Below are 21,887 nucleotides of genomic sequence, written 5' to 3' on the forward strand. Positions count from 1 at the left end.
CTTTACCAGGCATCCTGTCCATGTCAGGCATGGCATTAAGAACTGGGTGGATGATGAAGATAAGAAGTGATTCTTGACATCAGGGAGCTGATCATACATTGGGGAGACACAAATGTCAGTGAATGACTGCTCAAGACTTGTCTGAAGTCCATAACTTGGTGGTAGCAGAACTGAGATTAGCAATCATTTCTTCTGCCCTCACTTTAGTCCACTTGTTTCCCACCATCCTGCCTCTCTTTCAAGCACTGGAAAGACCTCATAAAGAAAATAAGCATCAGACATTAATAAAGTGGAAACACTGGGCTCTGAGTTTTGGCCCCTGGATCCTGCATGAAAGGGTATTTTCTAGGGCACATCATGTTCCTCAGTACTATTAGTTAGGGAGAGTTGTTTGAATGTTTCAGATGTCTATAATTAATTGATTACTAGCTATGATGATTAGTTTAGCCCTGTGTGTGTGTTGTGAATGGATTACCAAGTTCAGCTTCCATCTCTCAGTTGCTAAAAGACCTTCATGTGTTCCTGCAGGGTTCCTTATCTTGGTATCAACATGTTTTTATTGATCGCATGCTATGTGCTAGGCTGTGGGCTATGGGTCCAGGAATAGAAATATCAAACAAGATTTTCCTTCCCCAAAGGGCCCAGTCTAGAGGAGCATCATGTAGGCAAAAATATTGTTAGAAGAGCCCTTGCTAGCCTGGGGTTAAGAATACAGTGTTAGTGATGGTTGAGTAGTTTTTTCTTTGTTTGTTTGTTTTCCTGGTTGTGTTCTTATCTGCTTTGAGGGAATTCTAGTCCCTGTGAATTCTTCCCTAACAGTTCTGGGAGCAATGAAAGAATGTTTCCTGTGGACGAGTTCTCTTAATGTCTTTCTTGGCTCACTGACTTCCTGTCCTGACACGGCTTGCTGTGATGTGTCCCACTTGCTCTAGCAAAGGGGAAGCCATGCAGTGATGGTGCCATAGCTCTCATCTGGGCAGAAGAACCCCCAGATAACAGCTGCCTGATGTCAAGCTCCAGCAGGATTGTGCTGCCTGTTCAAGACTCCCTTAGGAATTACCATGACCCTAGGTACCATAGCCCATCAGGGCAGAGGCTGCAGGCACCATCAGTGAGGACTCCTAGTCCTGACCATACCCCATGAAACAAGCTGGCCGTGAGCTAGCCTGTATCACTAAAAGGACTGGAGCCAGTCCAGTGAGGGAGTGGGCAGTGCTTGATAGAGGAGTGAGCTCAGAAGGCAGGGCTGCTTTCTCATTAACTTTTTTTCCCCACTTTTTTTATTATTAAATCTTATTGGGGGTTTAGTTGATTTATATTTAGTGTTAGTTTCTAGTATACATCAAAGTGAATCCTTTAATCACTTCCTTTTCACACTCTTTTTCCATAGAGGTTGGAAGAGAATATTGAGCAGAGTACTTTTTGTGCTACACAATAGGTTCTTGTTAGTTCTCTATTTTATATATAGCAATACATATATGTTAATCCCAAGCTCCTAATTTATCCCTTCCACCCACGTTTCTCCCTTGGTGATCGTAAGTTTGATTTCAAGATCTGTGAGTCTGTTTTTCTGTAAATAAGTTCATTTATATGGTTTTAAAATTATGTTCCACACATAAGTGATATTAAGATATTTGTCTTTCTCTGACTTGACTTAGTATGATAATTTTTAGGTCCATCCATGAAATAATGGCATTATTTCATTCTTTTTATTAGTTTATTTACCATGTTGTGTCAATTTCTGCTGTACAGCATAGTGATCCAGTCATACACAGAGACACATACACACATATCATTCTTTTTCTCATACTATCTTCCATCATGTCCTATCCAAGTGATTGGACATAGTTCCCTGTGCTGTACAGTAGGACCCCATTGCTTACTCATTCTAAATGTAGTAGTTTGCATCTACCAACCCCACACTCCCTGTTCATTCCACTTCTGCCCCAAACTCCCCTTGGAAACCACAACACTGCTCTCTATGTCCGTGATCTGATTGTTTTGTGGATAGGATCATTTGTGCCATATTTTAGATTCCACATATAAATGCTATCATATAGTATTTGTATTTCTCTTTCTAACTTAACTTCACTTAGTATGAGAATCTCTAGTTGTATCCATGTTGCTGCAAATGGCATTATTTTGCCCTTTTTATGGCTGAGTAATATTCTATTGTGCACATTTACCACTTCTTTATTCCCCTGTTGATGAACATTTAGGTTGATTCCATCAAACTTTACAATAGTTCTTGGTTATTATAAATATTTCTGCAATAAACATTGAAGTACATGCATATTTTTGAATTATGTATAATTTGCTATGGATATGTGCCCAGGAGTGGGATTGCTGGATCATGTAGTAGTTTTATACTTAGTTATTTAAGAAAGTACCATACTAGTCTCACTAGTGGTTGTACCAATTTACATTCCCAACAGCAGTGAAGGAGGGGCCCCTTTTCTTTACACTCTCTCCAGATGTATTGTTTGTAGACTTTTGATGATGGTCATTCTGACCTGTGTGAGGTGGTACCTAACTGAAGTTTTGCTTCACATTTCTCTAATAATTAGTGATGTAGAACATCTTTTCATGTGCTTTTTGGCTTTATATCTGTCTTCTTTGGAAAAAATGTCTATTTAGATCTGCTCATTTTTGATTGGGTTGTTTGTTTTTTGATATTGAGCTGTATGAGATGCTTGTATATTTCAGAGATTAATCCCTGTCAGTTGCCTCATTTGCAAATATTTTCTCCTATCCTGTGGGTTTTCTTTTCATTTTGTTTATGGTTTCCTTTACTATGCAAAATCCCTTAAGTTTAATTAGGTCCCATTTATTTATTGTTTTTATTTTCATTTCTCTAAGAGGTGGGTACAAAAAGATACTGCTGTGATTTATGCCAAAGAATGGTCTGCTTATGTTTTCCTCAAAGAGTTTTATCGTATCTGGCCTTATATTTGGGTCTTTAATTCCTTTTTGAGTTTATTTTTGTGTATGGTATTAAAAATGTTCTAATTCTATTCACTTACATGTAGCTGTCCACTTATTAAAGAGACTGTCTCTTCTCTATTGTATATTCTTGCCTCCTTTGTCATAGGTTAGTTGAAACTCATTAACTTTTTTTTTAAAGATTTTTATTTTTTCTATTACCATTGATTTACAATGTTCTGTCAATTTCTGCTGTATGGCAAAGTGACCCAGTCTCTCTCTCTCTCTCACACCACATTCTTTTTCTCACATTATTCTTGATCATGTTCCATCACAAGTGACTAGAGGTAATTCCCTGTGCTATACAGCAGGATCTCATTGCTTATCTACTCCAAATGCAATAGTTAGCATCTACTAACCCCAAACTCCTAGTCTACCCCACTCCCTCTCCCTCTTGCTCCCCCTTGGCAACCACAAGTCTGTTCTCCAAGTTCATGAGTTTGTTTCTTTTCTATAGACAGGTTCATTTGTGCCATATATTAAATTCCATGGGCAGTGAAGACATGGATGGAACCTCCATTCTTCAGGACTGGACCTGTAGGTCTGTCTCAAGTTCATTCATCTCAGTATGACAGATCGAGCTGCTAGGATAGGAACAACAGCTACTGTGCATTTTGCTGTCAAAGAAAGCATATATTTAGGTGAGGATGTATAAACACTCACTCTCCAGGAGGCTAGAATGGGCCATGATGTCTCCTCTGCTAAGGAGTCTGCTTTTTCTTCTCCAACTTTTTTTTTTTTTTTTTTTTGTTAAATCTGGTTCCATGGATGCTATGTCCAGGGGTCTCAGTTTCTGGAATTTGTTGAAAATAAAATAAAGCCATTTTTTTTCTTTCTTTCTTTTTCTCTTTTAGCTTTTTCTAGGGCTGCTCTGGCGGCATAAGGAGTTTCCCAGGCTAGGGATCAAATTGGAGCTGTAGCCACCAGCCTACACCACAGCCACAGCAATGCAGGATCCGAGCTATATCTGCAACCTACATCACAGTTCACGGCAATGCCGGATCCTTAACCCTCTGAGCAAGGCCAGGTACCAAACCGGCAACCTCATGGTTCCTAGTCAGATTCATTAACCACTGCACCACGACGGGAACTCCAAGCTAGTTGTTTCTTAAAAAAAAAAAAAAAAAATCCAGCTATAAGTGATACTATATGTGTTTGTCTTTCTCTTTCTTCATTTGTACCATATATTAAATTCCAGATATAAGTGATATCATGTGGTTTTTGTCTTTCTCTTTCTGACTGACTTCATTCAGTATGAGAGTCTCTAGTTCCATCAATGTTGCTGCAAATGGCATTATTTTGTTCTTTTTATGGCTGAATAGTAGTCCATTGTACATATATACCACATCTTCTTAATCCATTCAGCTGTTGATGGACATTTAGGTTGCTTCCATGTCTTGGCTATTGTGAATAGTGCTGCAGTGAACATATGGGTGCATGTAACTATTTCAATGAAAGTTTTTTCTGAATGTATACCCAGGAGTGGGATTGCTGGGTCATATGGAAGTTCTATATTTACTTTTCTCAGGTACCTCCACACTGTTTTCCATAGTGGTTGTACCAATATACATTCCCACCAATAGTGAAGGAGGCCACCCTTTTCTTCACACTCTGTCCAGCATTTATTTGTTGACTTATTAATTATGGCCATTCTAACAGGTGTGAGGTGATACCTCAATGTAGTTTTGATTTGCATTTCTCGAATAATTAGTGATGTTGAGCATTTTTTCATGTGCCTATGGGCCATCTGTATATCTTCTTTGGAAAAATGTTTACTTAGGTCTTCTGCCCATTTTGCAATTGGGTTGTTGGTTTTTTTTGCTGTAGAATTGTATAAGTTCATATATCTTAAGAGATTAAGCCCTTGTCAGTTGCATTGTTTGGAACTATTTTCTTCCATTCTGTAGGTTGTTTTTTTGGTTGTTGTCTTATGGTTTCCTTTGCTGTGCAAAAGCTCATAAATTTGATTAGGTCCCATTGACTTATTTTTGTTTTTATTTCTGTTGCCTTGGGAGACTGACCTAAGAAAAGGTTTGTGCAGTTGGTGTCAGGGAATGTATTGCCTATATTCTCTTCTAGCAGTTTTATGGTATCTTGTCTTATGTTTAAGTCTTTAAGCCATTTTGAGTTTATTTTTGTGCCTGGTGTGAGGGTGTGTTCTAGTTTCATAGATTTACATGCAGCTGTCCAGTTTTCCTAGCACCATTTGCTGAAAAGACTTTTCCCCATTTTATATTCTTTCTTCCTTTGTTGAAGATTAATTGACTGTAGATGTCTGGGTTTATTTCTGGGTTCTCTATTCTGTTCCATTGGTTTGTATGCCTGTTTTTGCACCAATATCACACTGTCTTGATTACTATAACTTTGTAATATTGTCTAATGTCTGGGAGAGTTATGCTTCCATCTTGGTTTTTTCCCCCTCAGGATTGCTTTGACAATTTTGGGTCTTTATGGCTCCATGTAAATTTTTGGACTGTTTGTTCAAGTTCTGTGAAAAATATCATGGGTAATTTGATAGGTATTTGCTTTGGGTAGTATGGCCATTTTAACAATATTAGTTCTTCCAATCCAAGATCATGGAATATCTTACCATTTCTTTGAATCCTCTTTAATTTCTTTGATTAATGTTTTAGAGTTCTCAGCATATAAGTCTTTCACCTCCTTAGTCATGTTTATTCCTAGGTATTTAATTCCTAGGTGTGATTTTAAAAGGTATTGTATTTTTATATTCATTTTCTAAAATTTCATTGTTAGTAGTATATAGAAATGCAACCAATTTCTGAATGTTAATCTTGTATCCTGATAGTGTGCTGAATTCATTGATCAGTTTGGGTAGTTTTTGTGTGGAGTCCTTCAAATTTTCTATATATGGAATTTTGTCCTCTGCATACAGTGACAATTTTACCTCTCTCTTCCAATTTGGATACCTTTTCTTTTATTTGTCTGATTGCTGTGGCCAGGACTTCCAATACTATGTTGAATAACAGTGGTGAGAGTGGGCATCCTTGTCTTGTTCCAGATTTTAGTGGGAAGGCTTTCAGCTTTTCTCCATTGAGTATTTTATTGGATGTGGATTTGTCATAAATGGTTTTTATTATTTGAAGATCTGTTCCCTCTATACCCACTTTTGTTGAGTTTTTTTGCTATTTCTTTGGGCCGCTCCCACGGCATATGGAGGTTCCCAGGCTAGGGGTTGAATCGGAGCTGTAGCCACTGGCCTACGCCAGAGCCACAGCAACGGGGGATCCGAGCCGCGTCTGCAACCTATACCACAGCTCACGGCAACGCCGGATCATTAACCCACTGAGCAAGGGCAGGGACCGAACCCGCAACCTCATGGTTCCTAGTCGGATTTGTTAACCACTGCGTCACGACGGGAACTCCTGTTGAGTTTTTTAATCATGAATGGATATTAGATTTTGTCAAATGCTTTCTCTGCATCTATGGAGATTATCATGTGGTTTTTGACTTCTCTTTTGTTACTGTGGTGTATGATGTTGATTGATTTGCATATGTTGAACTAGCTTTAGGAACCTGGGATGAATCTCACTTGGTCGTGTTGTATGGTCTTTTTTATATGTTGTTGGATTTGGTTGGCTAAAATTTTGTTGAGAACTTTTGTGTCTATATTCATTAAAGAAATTGGCCTATAATTTTCTTTTTTGGTAAAATCTTTGTCTGGTTTTTGTATTAGTGTGATGATGGCTTCATAGAAAGTCTTTTGGATTATTCCTTCTTCAACCTTTTGGAAAAGTTTAAGAAGAATGGGTATAAATTCTTCTTTGTATGTTTGGTATAATTCACTGTGAAGCTATCTAGTCCTGGACTTTGTTTGTAGGAACTGTTTTTTTTTATTACCTATACAACTTCATTTCTAGTGATCAGTCTGTTCAATTGATCTGTTTCTTCTTGATTGAGTTTTGGTGGGCTGTAAGTCTCTAGAAAGTTGTCCATTTCTCTAGGTTGTCAAATTGGTTGGCATAAAATTGTTCATAGTATTCTCTTATTTTTTTTTTTTGTATTCTGCAGTATCCATTGAGATTTTTCCTTTTTCATTTCTTATTTATTTGAGTTCTTTCTCTCCTTAGTCTGGCTAGAGGTTTGTCAATTTTGTCAACCCTTTCAAAGAACCAGCTCTTTTTTTTTTTTTTTTTTGTCTTTTATCTTACTAGGGCCACACCCAGAGCATATGGAGGTTCCCATGCTAGGGGTCGAATTGGAGGTGTTGCTGCCAGCCTATGCCAGAGCCACAGCAAGTGCCAGATTTGAGCCACATCTGTGACCTACACCACAGCTCAAGGCAACACCAGATCCCTAACCCACTGAGTGAGGCCAGGGATCAAATCTGCAACCTCATGGTTCCTAGTCAGATTCGTTTCTGCTGCACCACAATGGGAACTCCAACCAGCTCTTGGTTTTATTGATTTTTTTCTTTTGAATCTCTAACTTATTGAGTTCCTCTCTGATCTTAATAATTTCCTTCCTTCTGCTCAATTTAGGTTTTGTTTTTTGTTCTTTTTCTAATTCTTTTAGGTGGTGGGTTAAGTTGTTGATTTGAGATCTTTCTTCTTTTGAGAAAGGCCTGTATTGCCATGAACTTCCCTCTAAGAACTGCTTTTGCAGCATCCCATAGATTTTGAATGGCTGTGTTTTCATTATCATTTGTCTTGGTATTTTTTTTTTTAATGCTATCTTTGTTTTTGTTTTTAACATTTTTTTAAAATTTTCCCACTGTACAGCAAGGGGGTCAGGTTATCCTTAGATGTATACATTACAATTACATTTTTTCCCCCACCCTTTCTTCTGCTGCAACATGAGTATCTAGACAAAGTTCTCAATGCTATTCAGCAGGATCTCCTTGTAAATCTATTCTAAGTTGTGTCTGATAAGCCCAAGCTCCTGATCCCTCCCACTCCCTCCCCCTCCCTTCAGGCAGCCACAAGTCTCTTCTCCAAGTCCATGGTTTTCTTTTCTGATGAGATGTTCATTTGTGCTGGATATTAGATTCCAGTTATAAGTGATATCATATGGTATTTGTCTTTGTCTTTCTGACTCATTTCACTCAGGATGAGATTCTCTAGTTCCATCCATGTTGCTGCAAATGGCATTATGTCATTCTTTTTTATGCCTGAGTAGTATTCCATTGTGTATATATACTATTTCTTCCGAATCCAATCATCCAACCCAATGGACATTTGGGTTGTTTCCATGTCCTGGCTATTGTGAATAGTGCTGCAATGAACATGCGGATGCATGTGTCTGTTTTAAGAAGAGTTTTGTCCGGATAGATGCCCAAGAGTGGGATTGCGGGGACATATGGAAGTTCTATGTATAGATTTCTAAGGTATCTCCAAACTGTTCTCCATAGTGGCTGTACCAGTTGACATTCCCACCAACAGTGCAGGAGGGTTCCCTTTTTTCCACACCCCCTCCAGCACTTGTTCTTTGTGGACTTCTTAATGATGGCCATTCTGACTGGTGTGAGGTGATATCTCATGGTAGTTTTGATTTGCATTTCTCTTATAACCAGCGATGTTGAGCATTTTCTCATGTGTTTGCTGGCCATCTGTATATCTTCTTTGGAGAACAGTCTATTCAGGTCTTTTGCCCATTTTTCCATTGATTGATTGGCTTTTTTGCTGTTGGGTTGTATAAGTTGTTTATATATTCTAGAGATTAAGCCCTTGTCGGTTGCATCATTTGAAACGATTTTCTCCCATTCTGTAAGTTGTCTTTTTGTTTTCTTTTGGGTTTTCTTTGCTGTGCAAAAGCTTTTCAGTTTGATGAGGTCCCATGGGTTTATTTTTGCTCTAATTTCTATTGCTTTGGGAGACTGACCTGAGAAAATATTCATGATGTTGATGTCAGAGAGTGTTTTGCCTATGTACTCTTCTAGGAGTTTGATGGTGTCCTGTGGTATATTTAAGTCTTTCAGCCATTTTGAGTTTATTTTTGTGCATGGTGTGAGGGTGTGTTCTAGTTTCATTGCTTTATATGCAGCTGTCCAGGTTCCCCAGCAATGCTTGCTGAATAGACTTTCTTTTTCCCATTTGATGTTCTTGCCTCCCTTGTCAAAGATTAATTGACCATAGGTGTCAGGGTTAATTTCCGGATTCTCTATTCTGTTCCATTGGTCTGTCTGTCTGTTTTGATACCAGTACCACACTGTCTTGATGACTGTGGCTTTGTAGTATTTCTTGAAGTCTGGGAGAGTTATGCCTCCTGCTTGGTTTTTGTTTCTCAGGATTGCTTTGGCGATTCTGGGTCTTTTGTGGTTCCATATAAATGTTTGGATTGTTTGTTCTAGTTCTGTGAAAAATGTCATGGGTAATTTGATAGGGATTTCATTGAATCTGTAGATTGCTTTGGGTAGTGTGGCCATTTTTACAATATTGATTTTCCCAATCCAGGAACATGGAATACCTTTTCATTTCTTTACATCTTCTTTGATGTCTTTGATTAAAGTTTTATAGTTCTCGGCATATAGGTCCTTTACCTCCTTGGTCAGGTGTATTCCGAGGTATTTGATTTTGTGAGGTACAATTTTAAAAGGTATCGTATTTTTGTATTCCTTTTCTAATGTTTCATTGCTGGTATACAGAAATGCAACTGACTTCTGAATGTTAATCTTATATCCTGCTACTTTGCTGAATTTATTAATCAGGTCAAGGTGTTTTGGGGTTGAGTCCTTAGGGTTTTCTATGTATAGTATCATGTCATCTGCATACAGTGACAGTTTTATCTCTTCTCTTCCTATATGGATGCCTTTGATTTCTTTTGTTTGTCTAATTGCTGTGGCTAGGACTTCCAAAACGATGTTGAAGAGCAGTGGTGAGAGTGGGCATCCCTGTCTTGTTCCAGATTTGAGTGAGAAGGCTTTCAGTTTTTCTCCATTGAGGATTATATTTGCTGTGGGTTTGTCATAAATGGCTGTGATTATGTTCGGGAATGTTCCCTCTATACCCACTTTGGCGAGGGTCTTGATCATGAATGGATGTTGGACTTTGTCAAATGCTTTTTCTGCGTCTATTGAGATGATCATATGATTTTTGACTTTTCTTTTGTTAATGTAGTGTATGATGCTGATTGATTTGCATATGTTGAACCATCCTTGTGAACCTGGGATGAACCCAACCTGGTCATGGTGTATAATTTTTTTGATATGTTGTTGGATTCGGTTGGCTAAGATTTTGTTGAGAATTTTTGCATCTATATTCATCAATGATATTGGCCGATAGTTTTCTTTTTTGGTGGTATCTCTGTCTGGTTTTGGAATGAGGGTGATGGTGGCCTCATAGAATGTCTTTGGGAGTATTCCTTCTTCTTCAACCTTTTGAAAGAGTTTAAGGAGGATGGGCACCAATTCCTCTTTATATGTTTGATAGAATTCACCTGTGAAGCCATCTGGTCCTGGACTTTTATTTGTAGGGAGTGTTTTTATGACCTCTTCAATTTCATTTCTAGTGATCGGTCTGTTCAGTTGGTCTGTTTCTTCTTGATTCAGTTTTGGCAGGCTGTAAGATTCTAGAAAATTGTCCATTTCTTCCAGATTGTCAAACTTGTTGCCGTATAGTTGTTCATAGTATTCTCTTATGGTTTTTTGTATTTCTGCTGTATCCATTGTGATTTCTCCTTTTTCATTTCTAATTTTGGTTATTTGGGTTCTTTCTCTCCTCTTTTTAGTGAGTCTAGCCAGGAGTTTGTCAATTTTGTTCACCTTTTCAAAGAACCAGCTCTTGGTTTTATTAATTTTCTCTATTGTTTTTTGAGTCTCTATTTTATTGATTTCTTCTTTGATCTTTATACTTTCCTTCCTTCTGCTGACTTTAGGACTTTTTTGTTCTTCTTTTTCTAATTCGTTTAGGTGGAGGGTTAAGTTGTCCATTTGGGATCTTTCTTCTTTTTTGAGAAAGGCCTGTATTGCTATAAATTTCCCTCTGAGCACTGCTTTCGCAGCATCCCATAGATTTTGAGAGGTTGTGTCTTCATTATCATTTGTTTCAAGGTAGTTTTTAATTTCCTTTTTGATTTCCTCATTGACCCATTGGTTTTTTAGTAGCATGTTGTTTAGTCTGCATGAAGTAGGTTTTTTCTCTTTCCTTTTCCCATGGTTGGTTTCTAATTTCATGGCATTGTGGTCAGAGAAGATACTTGAGATAATTTCTATGCTCCTAAATTTATTGAGATTCGCTTTGTGTCCCAATATGTGGTCGATTCTTGAGAATGTTCCATGAGCATTTGAGAAGAATGTGTATTCTGCTTTTTTTGGATGTAGTGTCCTGAAGATATCAATTAAGTCTAACTTTTCTATTGTTTCCTTTAGGATCTCTGTTGCTTTATTGGTTTTCTGTCTAGAGGATCTGTCCATTGATGTGAGGGGGGTATTAAGATCTCCTACTATGATTGTATTTTCATCAGTATCTCCCTTTATGTCTGTTAATATTTGTTGTATGTATCTGGGTGCTCCTATATTTGGGGCATATATGTTGATGATAGTAACATCCTCTCCTTGGATGGATCCCTTAATCATTAAATAGTGTCCTTCTTTGTCTTTATGTCTTTTGTTTTAAAGTCTATTTTGTCTGATATGAGCGTTGCGACTCCTGCTTTTCTGTCATGTCTATTGGTGTGAAGTATTTTCCCCCACCCTTTCACTTTCAATCTATATGTATCTTTTGTCCTAAGGTGAGTTTCTTGTAGGCAGCATATTGAAGGTTTTTGCCTTTTTATCCACTCAGCCACTCTGTGTCTTTTGATTGGGGCATTCAGTCCATTGACATTTAAGGTGATAATTGATAGATGATTATTTATTGCCATTTTGAACCTCGTGTTCCAGTTGATTCTATGGTTCTCCATTCTTCCTTTCTTTTTTTTTTTGTTGGATGGTCTCCTGTTATTATCTGCTTGAGTGTATTTTTTTTTTCATTTTCTGCAAATGCAATATTTGGTTTTGGCTTGTGGTTGCACTGTTTTTTAAGTATGCTAACCCCTTCCCATAATTGTGTGTTTTAGCCTGATGGTCCTGTAAGTTCAAACACTTCATTACTATATTAAAATTAAGAACAGAAACATACAAACAAACAAACAAAAAGGGTTATTTACTTCCTAACATATCTTGCCCACATTTTATGGTTTTGATGACTCTTTTTTATTTTTTTCTTTTTAATTTTATTTTGTTTGAAGCATGTTCATGATTAAATCTGTATGCTGGCTTATTTGAGTGACTGCTCTCTGATTGCGGTTTCCTCAGTCCTAGTTCTTCCTCTTCTTCTTCTTTTTTTTTTTTTCTTTTTTCTTCCCTTTCCTTCCTTTCTTTTTGGTTTAGAGAAGCCCTTTCAATATTTCCTTTAACCTGGGTTTTGTGTTGCTGTATTCTTTAAGTTTTTGTTTGTTGGGAAAAATTTTTATTTCCCCTTCTATTTTAAATGATATTCTTGCTGGATAGAGTATTCTAGGTTGCATATTTTTTCCTTTGAGCACTTTAAATATCTCTTGCCATTCCCTCCTGGCCTGTAGTGTTTCTGTAGAGAAATCAGCTGATATTCTTATGGGGGTTCCCTTGTAGGTAACATTCTGTTTTTCTCTTGCTGCCTTTAGGATCCTCTCTTTATCACTAACTTTTGCCATTTTTATTATGATGTGTCTTGGTGTGGGTCTGTTTGGGTTCAGTTTGTTTGGGGCCCTCTGTGCTCCTTGTATCTTGAACCCAGTATCCTTTAGATTTGGGAAGTTTCCATTGATAATTTCTTCAAATATATTTTCCATCCCCTTATCTTTTTCTACTCCTTCTGGAATTCCTATTATGTGTAGATTGGCCCGCTTTATATTATCCCATAGGTCTCTTATATTGCTTTCCAGTTTTTTGATTCGGTTTTCTGTCTGCTGACCGGGATTGGGTGATTTCCATTATTCTATCTTCCATATCACTGATTCGTTCTTCTGCATTATTCATTCTGGTTTTTACTGCCCTTAGTTCAGTTTGCATCTCTGCAAATGAATGTTCTAGTTTTTCTTGGCTCCTCCTTATATTTTCTAGTTCCTTTCTGAGGGTATCTGCATTACTGTTCATATCTTCTCTTAATTCCTTCAGTATTTTCACTATTTCTCTTTTGAACTCCAGGTCTGTCTGACTGCAGAGATCTGTTTCATTGTTGGCTGTTTTAGGTGAGTTCTCCTGTTGGTTTGACTGGGGGTGGTTTCTCAGCTTCTTCATCTTGCTTGTTGTTTTCTTTCTCCCGAGGGAGTTGTGCTGTCCGTTATCGGGCAGTGTTTGCCTTGTCACTGCCATGGAATATTTCCTGAGGGCTGGCGTTGTTGGTCAATCTTTTTTGAGGCAGTGTGGCTTTTCTGGAGTGTTGATGGGGCTAACAGTGTTTCTTTGAAGCAAAGGAGGACTTCCTGAGGGCAGACAGGACTGGGAGGTCCACCCCACGATGGTAGCAGATTTCACTTGGTCATGCAGAGCTTGCTCTGGTGTTTTTAGGCTGTGGGGTTCTTGCAGGGGGTTGGCGGTGTTGGGCAGCTGTTCCTCAGGAGTGCATCACCCCCTGGGGGCTGGAGCAGCTATCTGGGTCACTGAGAACCTAAGAGGCTCTTCCCTAGGGCAGCCCAACTCAGAAGGACAGCCTGAGAATGTAGGCGGATCTTTTCACAGTCCGGCCGAGCTTGTTGCAACTTTTCTGGGCTGCAGGGGTTCTTCCAGGGGCTGGTGGTGCTGAGCAGCTATTCTGCGGGAGTGGGGCACCCCCTGGGGGCTTGGGAGGGTAGCAGGGCCACTGGAAACCCAAGAGGCTCCTCTGCAGGGCAGCCCGACTCAGAAAAACCATCTGAGATCTTTTCCCGACTCGGCCAGGCTTTTTGCAGCTTTTGTGGGCTGCAGGGGGTCCTGCCTGGAGCTGGCAGTCCTATGCAGCTGATCCACTAGGGCACCCCCTGGGGGCTTGGCCGGGTAGCAGGGCTGTTGGAAACCCAAGAGGCTCCTCCCCGGGGCAGACCGACTCAGAAAAACTGTCTGAGATCTTTTCCCGACTCGGCCAGGCTTGTTGCAGCTTTTCTGGGCTGCAGGGGGTCCTGCCTGGAGCTGGCAGTCCTATGCATCTGATCCACTAGGGCACCCCCTGGGGGCTTGGCCGGGTAGCAGCGCTGTTGGAAACCCAAGAGGCTCCTCCCCGGGGCAACCCGCCTCAGAAAAACCGTCCGAGAATTAGGCTGATCTATTCACGGCCTGGCTAAGCTTGTTCTAGCTTTTCTGGGCTGCAGGCCTTTTCTCGGTGGCTGGTGGTGTTTGGTGCTACTCTGTGGAAATGTAGCCCCTCCAAAGGGCAAGCAGGCCTGTGCAGGGACAGCCCCTGTGGTGGTAGGCTTTAGGCAATTGTTGAGGCCAGCCCTCCTGGATGGCAGGCAGCCCCAGGTCCAGTGAGAGCATAGGGTATGGTGGGGATGGGGGGAGGGGATGCACTGGGAAGCACAGCTTTCTGCTAGCTAGCGGGCCTGTAAGCTTGCTGTGGCGTGGGGGGTATTCTATGGGGACCCACCCCTTCTTCTCTCCCCTCCCCAGCAGGGGCGCAGACCAGGCTCTTCTCCCAGGTTCCCTCTGATGCGGCTTTCCACTTCCCTGCCCCTAGAGTATTGCTCACTTCCTCTGCGACAGCTTTGTTTTCTAGTCTCCCAGGCAGTCTCTGCCCCATCAAATGGTTTCTAGACCTCCCAAGCAGTTTCCTCTCCGCCCCGCCCCCCCAGTCCAGAGACTAACCTCTGGAGCCGAGGTCTCGGTGCCCAGCCCCCACCCCGGCGTCTCAATTTTTGGTGACTGTGCCCGTAGTTCACATGGTCCGTTGGGTTCTTGATCGGTTTTTCCGTACTCCAACTTACTGCTACACTCTTCTCTGCATCTGGAGATTCCTCCAGTTTGTTTGATCTTTCCCCCGTGTAGGTGACTTTCCAGGGTGCGGGATCCCTTTCTCCTCCGCAGTTCCCTTTCGGGAGCGCCCGTCCCGCTCGGATTCACCTTCTTTCACTCTCCTCTTTTCTCCCGTTCTGCCCAGTAATGTCACGAACTTCTTGCCGTTATTGCAGTTTAGGTTTCTCTGCCAGCGATTGGTTGCTATTCTGTGCGAGTCATTTATTCTGTAGATGTGTTTTTTTTTGTGTGTTTGTGGGAGAGGGCAAGCGTATCCCCCTACTCCTCCGCCATCTTTTCCTCTCTGTCTTGGTATTTTTTAATTTCTCTTTTGATTTCCTCATTGACTGACTGGCTTTTGAGTAGCATGTTGTTTCATCTTCATGCAGTCAGCTTTTTCTCATTTCTTTTCCTGTGATTGATTTCTAGTTTAATGCCATTGTGGTCAGAGAAGATATTTGAAATAATTTCTATACTCTTTGTTTAGGTTAGTTTTGTGCCCCAGTATGTGGTCAATCCTTGAGAATGTTCCATGTGCACTTGAAAAGAATGTATATTCTGAATTTTTTTAGGGTGTAATGTCCTAAAAATGTCAATTAAGTCTAACTTTTCTATTGTGTCATTTAGGATCTCTGTTGCCTTATTGGTTTTCTGTCTAGAGGATCCGTCCATTGATGTGAGTGTATGTTAAAGTCTCCTACTATTATTGTATTTCCATCAATTTCTCCTTTTATGTCTGTTAGATTTGTTGTAGGTATATGGGTGCTTCTATATTTGTGGCGTATATGTTGATGATTGTAATATCCTCTTCTCGAATGGATCCTTTTATCATAAAATAAAGTTTATTTATTTATTTATTTATTTTTCTTTTTTCCATTTTTTTTTACTACTCAAGTGAATTTATCACATCTGTAGTTGTATAATGATCATAACAATCTGATTTCACAGGATTTCCATCCCACAGCCCAAGCACATCCCCCCACCCCCCAAACTGTCTCCTCCAGAGACCATACGTTTTTCAATGTCTGTGAGTCAGCATCTGTTCTGTAGAGAAGTTCATTGTGTCCTTTTTTCAGATTCCACATGTCAGTGAAAGCATTTGATGTTGGTGTCTCATTGTATGGCTGACTTCATTTAGCATGATAATTTCTAGGTCCATCCATGTTGCTAAAAAAGCTGGTATTTCATTCTTTTTGTTGGCTGAGTCATATTCCATTATGTATATGTACCACATCTTCTGGATCCACTCCTCTGTCCATGGACATTTAGGTTGTTTCCATGTCTTGACTATTGTAAATAGTGCTGCAATGAACATTGGAGTACATGTGTCTTTGTGAGTCATAGTTTTCTCTGGATAGATGCCCAGGAGTGGGATTGCTGGATCAAATGGTAGTTGTATTTTTAGTTTTCTGAGGAATCTCCATACTGCTTTCCACAGTGGTTGCACCAATTTACAATCCCACCCACAGTGTACTAGTGTTCCTTTTTCTCCACACCCTCTCCAGCACTTCTTGTTTGTAGACTTTTGGATGATGGCCACTCTGGCTGGTGTAAGGTGGTACCTCATTGTGGTTTTGATTTGCATTTCTCTAATAATGAGTGACGGTGAACATCTTTTCATGTGTTTTTTGGCCATCTGTATGTCTTCTTTGGAGAATTGTCTGTTTAGATCTTCTGCCAATTTTTGGATGGGGTTGTTTGTTTTTTTGGTATGGAGCTGCAGAAGGTGTTTATAAACTTTGGAGATTAATCCCTTGTTGGTTGATTCATTTGCAAAGATTTTCTCCCATTCTGTGGGTTGTCTTTTTGTTTTGTTTAGGGTTTCCTTTGCTGTGCAGAAACTTTTCAGTTTGATTAAGTCCCATTTGTTTATTTTTGTTTTTACTGTCATTACTCTTAAGAGGTGGATCTGAGAAGATGTTGCTGTCATTTATGTCAGAGAGTGTTTGGCCTCTGTTTTCCTCTAAGAGTTTTATAGTGTCTGGTCTTTTATTTAGGTCTTTAATCCATTTGGATTTTATTTTCATGTATGATGTTAAGGAGTGTTCTAATTTCATTTTTTTACATGTGGCTGTCCAGTTTTCCCAGCACCACTTATTGAACAAGCTGTCTTTTCCCCATTGTATAGTCTTGCCTCCTTTGTCATAGATTAGTTGGATGTAGGTGTGTGGGTTTAATTCTGGGCTTTCTGTCCTGTTCCACTGACCTCTATTTCTGTCTTTGTGCCAGTTCCATGCAGTTTTGATGACTGTTGCTTTGTAGTATAGTCTGAAGTCTGGGAGCCTGCTTCCTCCAGCTCCATTTTTCTTTTTCAGGATGTCTTTGGTTATTATGGGTCTTTTGTGCTTCCAAACAAACTTTAAAATATTTTGTTTGAGTTCTGTGAAAAATGTCCTTGGTAATTCGACAGGAATTGCATTGAATCTGTAGATTGCCTTAGGTAGTAGGGTCATTTTGATAATATTAACTCTTCCAATCCATGAGCATGGTATATCTTTCCATCTATTTGTGTCGTCTTTGATTTCTTTCATCAGTGGCTTGTAGTTTTCAGAGTATAGGTCTTTTGTTTCTTTAGGTAGGTTTACTCCTAGGTATTTTATTCTCTTGGATGCGATGGTAAACGGGATTGCTTCCCTAATTTCTCTTTGTGCTCTTTCATTGTTAGTGTATAGAAATGCCGTTGATTTCTGTGTATTAATTTTGTATCCTGCGACTTTGCCAAATTCGTGGATGAGCTCTAACAGTTTTCTGGTAGAGTTTTTAGGATTCTTTAGGTATAGTACCATGTAATCTTCTTCCTATTCAATTTGGATTCATTTTATCACTTTTCCCTCTCTGATTGCTGTGGCTAGGACTTCCAACACTATGTTGAATAGTAGTAGTGAGAGTGGACATCCTTGTCTTGTTCCTGATCTCAGCAGGAATTCTTTCAGCTTTTCACCATTGAGAATGATGTTCACTGTGGGTTTGTCATATATGGCCTTTATTATGTTGAGGTAGGTTCCCATTATGCCCACTTTCTGGAGGGATTTTATCAGAAATGGGTTTTGGATTTTGTCAAAGGCTTTTTCTACGTCTACTGAGAGGATCATATGGTTTTTATTCTTCAGTTTGTTAATGTGGTGTATCGCACAGATAGATTTGCGGATATTGAAGAACGCTTGCATCCCTGGGATAAATCCCACTTGATCATGATGTACAATCCTTGTAATGTATTGTTGGATGCGGTTTGCTAGTATTTTGTTGAGGATTTTTGCATCGATGTTCATCAGTGAAATTGGCCTGTAGTTTTCTTTTTTGTGTGTGGTATCTTTGTCCTGTTTTGATATCAGGGTGATGGTGGCCTCATAGAATGAGTTGGGGAGTATCCCTTCCTCTGCATTTTTTGAAATAGTTTCAGAAGGATAGGTGTTAGCTCTTCTCTAAATGTTTGATAGAATTCGCCTGTGAAGCCATCTTGTCTTGGTCTTTTGTTTGTTGGAAGTTTCTTAATCACAGTTTCAATTTCAGTTCTTGTGATGGGTTCATTCATCTTTTCTATTTCATCTTGGTTTAGTCTTGGAAGATTGTACTTTTCTAAGAATTTTTCCATTTCTTCTAGGTTTTCCATTTTATTGGCATATAGTTGCTTATAGTAGTCTTTTATGATCCTTTGTATTTCTGTGATGTCCGTTGTTACTTTTCCTTTTCCATTTCTAATTTTATTGATTTGAGTCCTCTCTTTTTTGCTTGATAAGCCTGGCTAGGGGTTTATCAATTTTGTTGCTCTTTTCAAAGAACCAGCTTTTCATTTCATTGATCTTTTCTATGGTTTTCTTTGTTACTATGTCATTGATTTCTTCTCTGATCTTTATGATTCCTTTCCTTCTACTAACTTTAGGTCTTGTCTGTTCTTCTCTCTCGAGCTGCTTTGGATGTAATGTTAACTTGTTTATTTGGGCTTTTCCTTGTTTCGTGAGGTTGGCTTGTATTGCTATAAACTTTCCTCTTAGAATGGCTTTTGCTGCATCCCATAGGTTTTGGAGTGTTGTATCTTCATTGTCATTTGCTTCAAGGTATTTTTTAATTTCCTCTTTGATTTATTGAGTGATCCATTGGTTGTTTAGTAGCATGTTGTTCAGTCTCCATGTGTTTGTGTTTTTTGCAGTTTTTTTTCTTGTTGTTGATTTCCAGTCGTATAGCACTGTGGTCGGAAAACATGCTTTATATGATTTCAATTTTCTTAAAGTTACTGAGGTTGGATTTGTAGCCCAGGATATGGTCAATCTTAGAGAATGTTCCATGTGCACTTGAGAAGAATGTGTATTCTGTTGCTTTTGGATGAAATGTCCTGTAAATATCTATTAAGTCCATCTGGTTTAATGCTTCATTCAGGGCCTATGTTTCCTTCTTGATTTTCTGTCTGGTTGATCTGTCCATTGCTTTAAGTTGGGTGTAATGTCCCCCACTGTGATTGTGTTATTGTCAATTTGTCCTTTTAAGGTTGTTAGCAGTTGCCTTATATATTGTGGTGAACCTGTGTTGGGTGTGTAGATATTTTAAATTGTTATATCATCTTCTTGGATTGATCCTTCGATCATTATGTAATGTCCTTCTTTGTCCGTTAAAATATTCTTCATTTTAAAGTCTATTATGTCTGATATGAGTATTGCTACTCCAGCTTTCTTTTGATTCCCGTTTGCATGAAATATTTTCTTCCATCCTCTCACTTTGAATTTGTATGTGTCCCTAGAAGTGAAGTGTGTCTCTTGAAGACAGGATATATATGAGTCTTGTTTTTGTATTCAGCCAGTCTATGTCTTTTGGCTGGGGCGTTTAGTCCATTCACATTTAAGGTAATTATTGATATGTATGTTCTTATTTCCATTTTAGTAATTGCTTTGGATTTGTTTTTTGCTGCTCTTTTTCCTTTCCTTCTTCTCTTGTTCTTTTCTGCCTATAGAAGTTCCTTGAGTATTTGTTGTAAGGCTGGTTTAGTGTTGCTGAATTCTCTCAGCTTTTTCTTATCTGTGAAGCTTTTGATTTCTCCTTCAAATCTGAACGAGAGCTTTGCTGGGTAGAGTAATCTTGGTTGGAGGTTTTTTCCTTTCATCACGTTGAGTATATCATGCCACTCCCTTCTGGCCTGCAGAGTTTCAGCTGAAAAATCTGCCAATAGCCTTATCGGGGTTCCCTTGTATGTTATTTGTTTCTTTTCCCTAGCTGCTTTCAAGATTTTCTCTTTGTCTTTAATTTTGGTCAGTTTGATTAGTATGTGTCTCTGGGTGTTCCTCCTTGGTTTTATTTTATATGGTAGTCGTTGTGCTTCCTGGATTTGAGTGAGTGGTTCCTTCCCCATGTTAGGGAAGTTTTTGGCTATTAACCTCTTGGAATATTTTTTCTGTCTCTTTCTCTTCTCCTTCTGACACCCCTATAATATGGATGTTGGTGTGTTTCACATTGTCCCAGAGTTCTGAGACTCTCTTCATTTGTTTTCAATCTTTTTTCTCTTTTCTGTTCTGCATCCATAATTTCCACTAATCTGTCCTCCACCTTGCTTATTCGTTCTTCTGCCTCCTGTGTTGTGCTGTTACCTGCTTCTAGTGAATTTTTTATTTCAGTGATTGTATTTTGCATCTCTTCTTGTTTAAGTTTTATATCTTGTATCTCTTTGGTCAGTGATTCCTGTAAGTTATCCATCTTTGCCTCCAGTTTATTTCCAATGTCTTGCGTCATCCTCAGCATCAATAGTCTAAAGTCTTTTTCCTGGAGGCTGAGAATCTCCTCATGGCTTAGCTGTTTTTCTGGGGTTTTTCCTTTCTCCCTCATCTGAGTTATAGTTCTGTCTTTTCATTTTTATAGGTTTTTGTTGTGGTGACCTTCTTACAGATAATAGGGTTGTAGCCTCTCTTACCTCTGATGTCTGCCCCCCTGTGGATGAAGTCAGTATGGGGGCTTGGTGTAGGCTTCCTGATGGGAGGGGCTGGTGCCTGCCCCCTGGTAGGAGGAGCCAATTCTAATCCCTCTGTTGGGTGGGGCTTTTTCTCTGGATGGAATTAGAGGCAGCTATGTGCCTGAGGGGTCTTTAGGCCGCCTGTTTGCTAAGTGGTGGGGCTGTGATCCCACCTGGATCATTGTTTGCCCTGGGGCTTCTCAGTGCTGACTGATGGTTGGGACCAGATTTTCCCAAAATGGCCAGCTCCAGAGAAAGGCACGCTGATGAATATTCCCAAGAGCTTTGCTTCCAATGTCCTTCCCTTACAACAAGCCACATTCACCCCTGTTTTCCCAGGATGTCCTCCAAGAACTGCAGTCAGATTTGACCCAGATTTCCTTGGAGACTTTGCTTTGCCCTGGGACTCAGTGCACGTGAAAATCTGTGGGCATCTTTTAAGAATGGGGTCTCCGTTGCCCCCAGTCCCGTGGAGCTCTTGCGCACAAGCCCCACTGGCCTTCAATGCCAGATGCTCTGGGGCTCTTTCTCCTAGTGCCAGATCCCCACACGTGAGAGTTTGATGTGTGGCTCAGAACTCTCACTCCTGTAGGTAAGTCTCCCTCTGTGAACCAGTTAGTTTTCAGTCTGTGGATCTTCCCACCCGGGAGATATGGGGTTGTTTATATTGTGAAATCGCCCCTGCTACCTCTTGATGTGGCCTCCTCTTTTTCTTCTGGAGTAGGGTATCTTTTTTAAGGTTTCTGGTCCATTTTGGTGCAGAGTGCTCAGTCTTTAGTTGTGAATTTTGTTGTTTTTAGGAGAGAGGTTGAGCTCCAGTCCTTCTATTCCGCTATCTTAATCTAAATAAAATTTAAATAGTGTCCTTCTTTTTCTTTCTTTATGGCCTTCATTTTAAAGTCTATTTTGTTTGATATCAGTATTGTAGCTGCTGCTTTCCTGTATCTTATTAAATGAATTTTATTTTTTCCATTATAGTTGGTTTACAATGTTCTGTCAATTTCTCCTGTACAGCAAAGTGACCCAATCAAATATGTATATGTATATATGTATATATATATATACTTTTTCTCA

The 21,887-nt window shown here is 39.6% G+C and overlaps 1 long non-coding RNA gene across 1 annotated transcript in view; it reads left to right on the top strand.

Moving 5' to 3' along the window:
- The window catches only part of LOC146395490 (uncharacterized), a 52,030-nt gene that overhangs the window by 14,720 nt on the left and 15,423 nt on the right, over positions 1-21,887 (top strand). The gene's annotated exons all lie outside the window — the stretch shown is intronic.

Source organism: Sus scrofa, chromosome 16 (genome assembly GCF_054392235.1).
Source record: "Sus scrofa isolate SSC_HxYL_T2T_F1_AM1 chromosome 16, Sscrofa_HxYL_maternal_Yorkshire_Landrace_v2.0, whole genome shotgun sequence".
NCBI classification, from domain to species: domain Eukaryota; kingdom Metazoa; phylum Chordata; class Mammalia; order Artiodactyla; family Suidae; genus Sus; species Sus scrofa.